Raw genomic sequence first — 10,555 nt, forward strand, 5'->3', positions numbered from 1 at the left:
CTTAACATATGTATTAACTCCCAACATTTACAGGGTGTGTCAAACTTTTCTCGGCAGTTGGCAGGTCAATATCATAATTCTCAGCACTGTTGACCAATACCAACTTTCCAAATCTCTTTAGGTCAGTACCATGATTCTCAGGATTATTGGTCACTACCAACTTTTCTCAACATCTTATCTACAGTTACAAATATCAGGTCAATACCAGTTAGAGTACAATGACAGTGTTGTTATCAAATACCAGTTCCAGTCTCTGAACAGTAGATAAACCCTTAGTCTGCCCCCTTTCTTTCCCTGAGGGGAAAACTTAGGTCTTAGTTCTTAGGTTCAATATGTAACCAAAATGAGTTCTGTGTCCCAGAAATTAAAAACACTCAAATGTTCAGCCTGCATCTTAGTTCCAAAGCAAACAGGATTCAGACTGCAGAAAACTGTAGTCATCATTGTGGTCAAGTCATCTCAGCAGGGCCTCTGGGTCTGTGTGTTTCCCGAGTGTCTGGAAGCAGCTCAGCATCTTTTCCTCAGTGCAGGGTGGCACCTAGCAGTGTAGAGTGGTGGTATCAGGTCCTGGGATCAGGCCCTCCTCTCTGTGCGGGCGGGGAAAACTGGATTATGGATTCTTCTCCAACTCCTTTCTCCAACTCCTCTACGGGGCGTTTGCAGCTATGATGTCATCGGCTCTGCCATTTCTTCACTGTATATGCAGTCATATTATTCAGCTTTTATTTTCTTTCTATGAGAAAAGAACATAAATGCATCCTCGACCCCAAATATATATAGGTCAGGTCTTTTTATAATTCATTGAAAGGGCTTTTTCACCTTGCCTTAGCAAAGGTCACCTTGGTGCCATTATGTCAGATCTGTCTGTAGCACAACTGTCTGCAACGTTTATAAGTTGCTTTCCAGGAGCCATATCACACTCCACAATTCTTTTTATTATTAACCGTGTATGCAGTTCTTCCACTGGAAAAGCCATTTGTAAAATTTTTACATAACATCCTTTAAGGGATCTTTAGCTAAAACATTAGCCAAATATAGTTGTGCAAATTGCAGCAACAATCGTCTGGGAAAGATTATTTTTTTAACCTTTGAATTGAGCAAATACAATTGCCTAAGAATCACTATCTTAAAATTATTAATTAATCTATTGCTTAATATAAGAAACATTGATCACAGTCAATTCTCTGTTAAACTATCTCTTAGATTCCATCCTGCTCTTTTGTATTAGACAAGCTACTGCTTTAAATTAAGAGTTTAATATCCTAACTGGCAAAAATGAGAAGACGCAGCTGTAAAAAGCACTCTGTTTTTTCATAAAACTGCGGTAGAATAAGTTTTCTACTTAATATGCACATTTGTTATAGCAGAATCATAATTAACATATTGTATTTGCAGATTATTGTATACTCTACCTGTTGATCTATACTTTACCTGCTTGAGTACCTGTCTGGCAGCTTCTATAAGCTCTCTATTGGAAATTGGCTCATTGCTCCCTTTAAGAATATCTCAGTATCTCCCAATAAGTATATTATAACTAAGGCTTTAACCATTGAATATCTAATTAAAAGTCTGTAAACTATCCTCCTCTTAAGTTGAAAGTGTACCTAGCTGATAGGAGAATGGAAAAAGAAAACTCATTCAACTAATGATCCTGGCCTAATTCGACATCAACTTGTAGAAGAATGAAAATAGATCTATATTTATCTCTATGCACAAAACTGAAATCCTAGTTAATCAAAGACCTCAACATGAAGCTAACTACACTGAACCTCACAGAAGAAAAATTTAGACGTAAACACTTGAATGCATTGGTACATCTCAAACACAGCCTCAGTGGCACAGACATTAAGAGAAACAATTAATAAGTGAGATCTCCTGAACTGAAAAGCTTCCATATAGCAAAGGAAATAATCAACAAGACATACTATCAGCCCATAGAATTGGAAAATGTCTTTACTAACCATTAATCCACTCCAGAAACATACAAAGAACTCAGGAAGTTAATCATCAAAAGAACAATTAATCTAATAAAAATATATGTTACAGACCTAAACTGAAAACTCTCAATAGATGAACTTAAAATGACTGAAAGACACTCAAAAATGCTTAACTATAACCTCCTTAGCCACTAGAGAAATGCAAATCAAAAGAACTCTTAGATTCTACCTTATCCCTGTAAGAATGATCAAGATTAAAAACACTGCTGACAATTGATGCTTAAGAGAATGTGGGATAAAGTAAAAAAAAAAAAAAAATCCTCCACTGCTGGTGGAAGTATAAACTGGCACAGCTACTTTGAACACTAGTATGGTGAATTCTCAGAATTAGGCAACAAACTACTTTAAAACTCAGCAATACCCCTTTTGGGCCTATATACGAAAGATGCTCAACCATACCATAAGAACACATGCCCAACCATGTTCATGGTAAAATTACTTAAGAAGGGGGTAGACTAAGGGTTTAACTGCTGTTCAGAAACTGGAACTGTTTAATAGACGATCCAAAATGGGATAGGACAAATTACAGTTCTAAGACTATAACAAATTTTCAAAGAAAGCATGGTTTTATGAATTAGAAAACTGACATCTTAACTCGTGCCATTTGACCCAATGCATAAACTTCATTTTCCTCAAACAGGAAAAGAAATTCGAGGCCAGTGTTATGGCTCAGTGGGTGAAGACACCTGCCTCCAACCAAAGCTAACTGAGTTCAGTCCCCAGACCCATATGGCCAAAGAAGAGAACCAAATACTTCAAGTTGTCTCCTGATCGCTATACATGCTCTATAGCACATACATGTACACAATCACAACGGCACATGTATGTATACAGCACTATGGCACATATATGTATACAATCACTATGACACATACATGTATACAAACACTATGGCACATCCATGTGCACAGCACTATGGCACATACATGTATACATGCACTATGGCTATGGAACATACATGTATATATCACTACGGCACATACATATATACATGCAATTTGACTCATGGTATACATACGCAAAAAACCTGTAACTTCAAGATTACTAAAGGAATAGAGACATGATAGTTCATTCCTCCTCTCCTTTTCCTTTTTCTATGCTTTTTGATGTTTAATGTATGATTTTCCTTCTCTTACTATAATGTGTTTAGTTAAATATACTCCCTAGTGGCATTTGGCAGAATAGAAAATGGGAAATAATTAAATTATAGTTCATAGACTTATACACACACAAAATGCCATGCCTTTTCTACTTTTCTAGATTAAAATGATTTCCCTTTAGTGATTTTATTCCTCTGGGTGGCAAAAAAGTAACTGCAGAATTTAAAGTACTTTTGTTTTTTCTTGGACCCTATGACTTCCCCAGTTCTAGGGAAACCTTACCCACGCAACGTGATGCTTTCTTCTAAGCCTGTTTTGCAAATATGCTGAGTTGAGATACCTACCAGGGAGACATGCATGTAATATAAGTCTGTAATTAAAGTCCAGGGCTGGATGGAATACAAGAACTGTGGTGAACTAAAAGCTGCCTGTCCAGTATAACGGCGTTTAAATACACGGCGTTACGAAAATAAACGAACAACAAAAACGCTGTTGCTCTGCATGCAGGTGCACACCTGTAGTTTCAGCAGCTCTGCATGCGGGTGCACACCTGTAGTTTCAGCAGCTCTGCATGCGGGTGCACACCTGTAGTTTCAGCAGCTCTGCATGCAGGTGCACACCTGTAGTTTCAGCAGCTCTGGAGACCGAAGAGAAGGATCACACTAACCCAAGAGTTTGCAGATAGCTAGCTCAAGCAGCTAGTGAGGCTCAGCATCAAATAACAGCCGAGTATCAACCAACAATATACGCCCACATGTGTCTTCAACAGTGCGTATTTCCCCCACGAAGTTTCTTGTAACTCAAAAGCTGGGGAAAGGTTTTGCTTTCCTTTTTTTCTGGAGTATCGTATTTGTCTGAGACAACAGAGATAGATTAGCTTCCCTGGGTGGAGAAAAGGCAAGAAAGAAAATTGCAAATGCTAAAATTTGAGGGTTGACAGTCAGGACCACTAATTAACAGCGTTAGTGTTACGTGGAATTTGACGTCACTTTTTCAAATAAAAAGCCTCAAAACTTTCTCCTTCTGACATCTTTGATTAATCTGTATGAATTTTCTTATATTCAGTCTTCATAATCTGATTTTCAGTGAGATCCTGCCTAATTTATATATGTCTGTAAATATGAATTATCTGTATTAATACCTTGAAATTTACAACTAACCTAGTGTACTTAACAGTTTAACCAACCATCTCATTACAGACTTACCATGCAATAGAATAAATATAAATCCTTATCTATTAATAATAAAGTAAAAATATATATTTTTATCTGTTTCTACCCTTCATGTTCTAAGTACAATATTAATTCATTAAAAACATATGAAATTAAAACTTAGTTCCTCACTTACAGTTACCCATTTTAACTGCTCAATAACAAATATAGTTCAGTGACTACTATATTAAACAATGTAAACAAAGACACCTCTGTATCATGGACTTGTCCATTTGACAGCAGTGCTCCAGAGTTTATAAATGCCTCAAGAATTATACCTTATTTATCACTGTGTCCATTCCTAGCCCAGTGCCTGGAACAAAGCTGTTAATAAATGTTTAATGGATCACATTGAAGAATGAATATTAAAAAGGAGGAAAATTTCTCAAAGAGAATATATGGTTTTATAAAGAGCCAAACAGAATTTTTTCCCCTTCCCCCCCCCAAACAGAATTTTTTATAAGATGCTTCTGAAGATGGGATCAATTTTCTAAGTGTTCTGAATTATTTGCCCCAGAAGGCAGATATGGGTCTTTCATTGTAGCAACAAAAAATGGACAGAGAAGTTAAAGGACATGCAGTGATAACCTCCCCTGCCTTGCCCAGGATTAACCCTGAAGTGGCTGGGGAAAAAGCCTTCCACTGCGTGGACGCAGAAGAATTTGAAGCCGATCCTGAAAGCCCGAGTGTGGAACTGATCCCCAATCTCAAGGTCAAAGCCCAGGCTCCCAAGGTTAAGAGGCTAAAGTCTGTAATTTGGAACCACTGTTGCAGAGAGAGAGAGAGAGAGAGAGAGAGAGAGAGAGAGAGAGAGAGAGAGAGAGAGAGAGAGAGAGAGAGAAAGACCACTTTTTATTTTACATATCTCCCTCCCCTCCTCCTGCCCCCCCCCCCACCTTTCCCTCACTTTACCCCTCAGCCTCTCCTCAGAGAGGATGAGACCTCCCATGGGGAGTCAACAAAGTCTGTCACATCACATTGAGCTAGGACCAAGGCCCTTCTCCCTGTATCTAGGCTGAGCAAGATATCCCTCCATAGGGACTGGGATGCAAAATGTCAGTTCTTGCAGTAGGGGTAAATACTGGTTCCATTGCCCAGTGATCCCACAAACTACCCAAGCCACACAACTGTCACCCACCACAGAAGTCCTAATTTGGTCATATGCAGGCTCCCCAGTTGTCAGTCCAGTGTTAGTGAGCTCCCAGTAGCTCAAGTCAGCTATTTCTGTGGGTTTCCCCATCATGGTCTTGACCCTTTTGCTCATATTATTGCTTCTTCCTCTCTTTGACTTGATTCCAGGAGCTCAGCTCAGTAATTAGTTGTGGATCTCTGCATCTGCTTCCATCAGTTACTGGATGAAGGTTCTATGATGACAATTAAGGTAGTAATCAATCTGATTACAGGGGGAAGGGCAATTAAGGCACCCTCTCCAGTATTGGGGCCACTGTTAACTCGATAGGAAATACAGCCAAGATTTAACAAAGAATGAAAGAAAACAAAGCATCTCTGACTGCAGACAAATTTACCAATCAGAAACCATTTCTCTGGCTTTCTGTTCTCAACAGCAGTTTCTTGCTGTTTCTTCTTCACTGAGAACACGCCATCCTTCACTCCAAGAGCATTGCCACCCCGGCGTATTTCCCCAGCACTCACGCACTAAATTCCAGGATGAAAAAAATCTCTCAAAAAGTCAATTAACAATCTCTTCATGCATTTGTATTTATTACACTCTGACTCTTGCCTTCAAGTTGTGCATTTTGCCTCATGGATGTTACTAAAAAGTTGAGTCTGCGTTTCTGACTAACAAACCACCTACTATGGTGATTTCTATCTAGATCCTCAGAGAATCTGTTGCCAGGTGTAATTAGAGAAACACACTTAGCAGAACGTCAGCCAGCATTTCTAGCTCCCTGCATAAGAGATGTCTCCTACTAGAAAACAAACAAACAAACAAACCTGTCCTCTCAGCAGGCCCGGTGAGTTCAGATGCACAGTGTTTGGGCAGGATGGCTTGTCCTTCAGAAACAACTGAGGAGCCCTGCAGAGATACCTGAAGCTTGAAAATGTCTATCATTCGGAGCACTGCAGCTTGTTGGTGAAGGTCACAGATGTCTCCAGGGAAGCTACCAGCAGCTCCCATTTGTCAGGTCCCCAGAGTCAAAGCTGCAGCAGGAGCCACCACAGAGTCAAAGCTGAGCTTCTCTTCTTGGCTGCCTTTCTACTGAGGTGTTCCAGGCTGGAGGTTGATATTTCAAACCTTTTTTCTTGGCTCCTCCTCTCATCTCCTGGCCCTGGCCTTTTTGCTTTTGTTTTTGATTTTTCTCTTCTATGGCAATAATCTTGTAAGCAGGTTTTCCCCTTTCCATCTTTGCAGTGGTATGAGTCAGAAAAAAAGGTTTATGTGAGGAGTGTGTTTCTTAAAATCACTGCTAGGGCCCACACCTGAAAGCTTTGACTTGGCTGCTCTGGGCTAAGGCCCTGGAAAATTTATGATACTCTGTAGCGGAGCATGACAAATTCCTCCAAGTTCACAGATCTAGGAAAGTAACTTGCATAGTTACCAATATCAGCTGCTTTAAAGAACATGGCTCTTTGAAAGTTATTTAAGTTTCTTCTGTACTAGGATTATACACTAGCCATGGAGTTTTCCACAAATATGTTTATTTTATATTCTTCCGATGCAACATTACATTTCCCAGACTGCCTTGCAGCTGTGTAGAGCAATGTAACCAAGAACCTGTGTCAAAGGTGCCTTGGTCCCTTTGGCTCCCAGACCCCAAAGGTATAACAAAATACCTTTGAATAGGTAGTGTGTAAGTAATAGAAAATTATTTCTCACCATTCTGAAATCTCAGAAGTCCAAGACCAGTAAGGGCACACGAGGCATCTGATGGAGGGGGGCTCTTTGCTCCATAAGTGGCATCTTATCACTGCATCCTCATCAAAATGACGTTCACGGGCATCATTCTACCAACGTTCTGGCCACAGAGAAAGGTCATTTCTTAAAGTTGTCCCCACAGTGCTCTTTTGTGAGCCCTCACTAGAATCATTTTTAATGTCTTTGTTATGACAGCTTGTCTCGAAAAATCTTCCAAGTCTTTACCCTTTGTGCGGTTCCAGGTACTTTTTCTTCTTCCAGTTTAGTTCCGGTATTCTTTCCTACTGAAGAGGTTCCAGTTGCTATCACTGGTTTGGCTACTGGAATGCAATGCCCTGGAATAGAGCATTTATAAACAATGCAAACGTACAGCTCCTGGTTGTGAAGACTAAGAAGTCCAAGATCGCGGTGCTGGCAGATCCAGTGACTGCTGAGGATGCCTCTCTGCTACCTACACAGATGGCACCTTGTCTGCCACTCGTACAAAGCGGCTCCTTTCGCCGTTGTCTGTAAGGACACTAATGGTACCGTGTCCATAGAGTCTTCGTGATTTAATCGCTTACTGAAAAGCCCACTCTTGCTGCCCCCTCTCATCTTCCAACAGCTTATCAGAATAGTGTATTGGTTGTTTTCTCTCATGAGCCTGATTCCCACATAAAATTGATACCACTGTTCTTTTATCCTTAAAATCATTTGGAGCAATACAGTAAAAAAAAGATCAAGTTTATTTAAATGTTTAAAATTTCAAGAACACTGAAAATAAGTTTAGATTTTTTTTAAAATTTACATTAATATCTTTGCTGTCTTAAGGGCAATATCCAGTAAACACATAGTGCCTTCAATTCTGCCACTTTGCATGGTGAATGAGGCAGGTGGACGTGTTTGGGCAGGACACTGTGCTGTGGTGGCACGGGGGAGCAGATTTTTCTTCTGTGGAGATGGTAACTGGGGATTTTTTCTGTCAAGCTGCAGCCTCTCCTTGGTCCTCTCAGGCTGTAGACCTGAACTCAACCCTCATACCCAGAATGCACTTCACAGAGAGTACAGTTTCTTAGTCTAAACAAGACAAGTGTCACGGCCCAATCTCTTAACCATTAATGTGGAGGCTAGGTTTCAACATCAGAATTTTAGGGAGACACCAATATTTATGCACTTGTATATTTAATATCTAAGCTTTGGGACCTGGGATAAAAGTAAAAATTAAGATTAGTGCACAATATTATAAATGCAAAATTAATAAACCAAGAGAATGAGCAATTCAATAAAAATACATTTTATAACGCTACTTGAAATCTACCTTTATAAGACAAAAGTATATTCATAAAATGAAAATATTTCTAAGCCCTAGCAGTCAGAAAATATATGAATAACTTATTGGTATTATCGTACCAAATAACTGTGTGTGCTTTTACTTGGTCAGTGTGAAGCTTGAAGTTGAAATGCTTCCTGAAGTTTCATGTGCTGGAGGCTTGGTTGCCAGCTGTAATGTTAATATTATCAACTTGATAGGAACTAAAATTATCTAGGAAACAAACCCCCGGCCATGTCTGTGATAGAGTTCATAGACTGGGTTAAGACAGACAGACCCACCCTACTGAGGGTGACCCCTTCTATGGACTGGACTCGGGGCCCAGATGAAAACCAGAAAACAAGCAGGGCACCAGCATTAATCTCCCTCTGCTTCCTGACTACAGACATAATGTGACCTGTTCTTCCTGAGCCTATGACTCCCACCTTGGTGGACTGCATTCTTAAACCATGAGTCAAGATCAAATCAAAATTAAGTTGCTTTGTCAAATATTTTGTCACGGTAGCAAAAAGGTAGCCCATACAGAAAATTGGTGTTGAGTAGTGGGATCATTGCTCTAATAAGATGACCTTGTAGTATGACCGTGTGACTTTTGGAACTCACTAGCAGGAGGAATGTAGTAGAGTTTAGAACTGTGCCTTAGAAATCCCTAAAATGTTTTACCCAGAGCTCACTGGACTGTCTGGTGGGATTTTGGAAGGCCAGATTGATAAATGCATACTATGGAAGTCTTGCCCATGACATTTCAGAAAAGATGTGGTTTGGATTGTGGTAGTCTGAATGTAATTGGCCCTCATGAGTTCATAGGGAATGGCATTGCTATGAGGTATGGCTTTATTGAAGTATGTGTAGCCTTGCTGGAAGAAGTGTGTCACTGCAGGGATGGGCTTTGAGGTCTCCCTTGCTCTAGCTTCTCTCAGTGTGCTAATCAGATCACTTCCTGTTGCCTGCGGGATAAAGATGTAGCTTCTTCTCCATTCTCCTTTCCATGTCTGCCTGAACATAGCCATGTCCTGGCATGGTAACAATAGACTAAACCTTTGAAGCTGTAAGTCACCAAACTAAATGCTTAGTCATGGTGTCTCTTTACAGCAATAGAAACCTAAGACAGATGCTGGTACCAGGGACTGGGGTATTGCTGTAATACATCTGACCATGCTTGTGCCTGAAGGAATATAGACCTTGGGAGTGTGGGATAGAAAGCAGTTGAGCGCTTTAAGTGCTGCTTAATGGGCCATCCTAGTAGGAACATGGAAGACATGGAGCTGAGTGTAATTTGATGAGCTATGGGGGCCTTGCTCAAGAGGTTTCAGAGGAGAAGAATATTAATGTGTAGCCTAGAGGTCATCCTTGTGATATTTTGGTGAAGAATGTGGCTGCTTTTTTGCCGTTGTTCAAAAAGTCTGCCCATGGTTAAAGTGAAAAGTGTTAGATTAATTACATTGGCAGAGGAAATCTTTTTTTTAATTAGGTATTTTGAGATTTTTTTAAAAATCATTTTCTTAAACAATCTTTCTCATTTTATATACCAATCCCTGTTCCTACTCCCTTGCCTCCTCCAGCTCCCCCCACCTTCCCCTCACTACCACCCCCAATCACTCCTCAGAAGAGGGTAAGGCTGGCATATCACTTTGAGGAAGGACCAAAGCCCTCCTCCTATATCTAGGCTGAGCAAGGTATCCATCCAAAGAGAATGGGCTCCAAAACGCCAGTTCAAGCACTAGGGATTAATCCTGGTCCCACTGCCAGTGGCCCCACAGTCTGCCCCAGCCACCCAACTGTCACCCATATTCAGAGGGCCTAGTTTGGTGTTATGCAGGTTTCCCGGCTGTCAGTCCAGAGTCAGTGAGTTCCCACTGGCTCAGGACAGCTGTTTCTGTGGGTATCTCCATCATGGTCTTGACTGCTTTGCCCATATTATCTCTCCTCCCTCTCTTGGACTGGACTCTGGGAGCTCAGCCCAGTGCTAGCTGTGGATCACTGCATCTGCTTCCATCAGTTGCTGGATGTTGGTTCTATGATGACAGTTAAGGTAGTCATTAATCTGATCACAGGGCAAG

Source organism: Arvicola amphibius, chromosome 11 (assembly GCF_903992535.2).
Source record: "Arvicola amphibius chromosome 11, mArvAmp1.2, whole genome shotgun sequence".
Lineage (NCBI taxonomy): Eukaryota > Metazoa > Chordata > Mammalia > Rodentia > Cricetidae > Arvicola > Arvicola amphibius.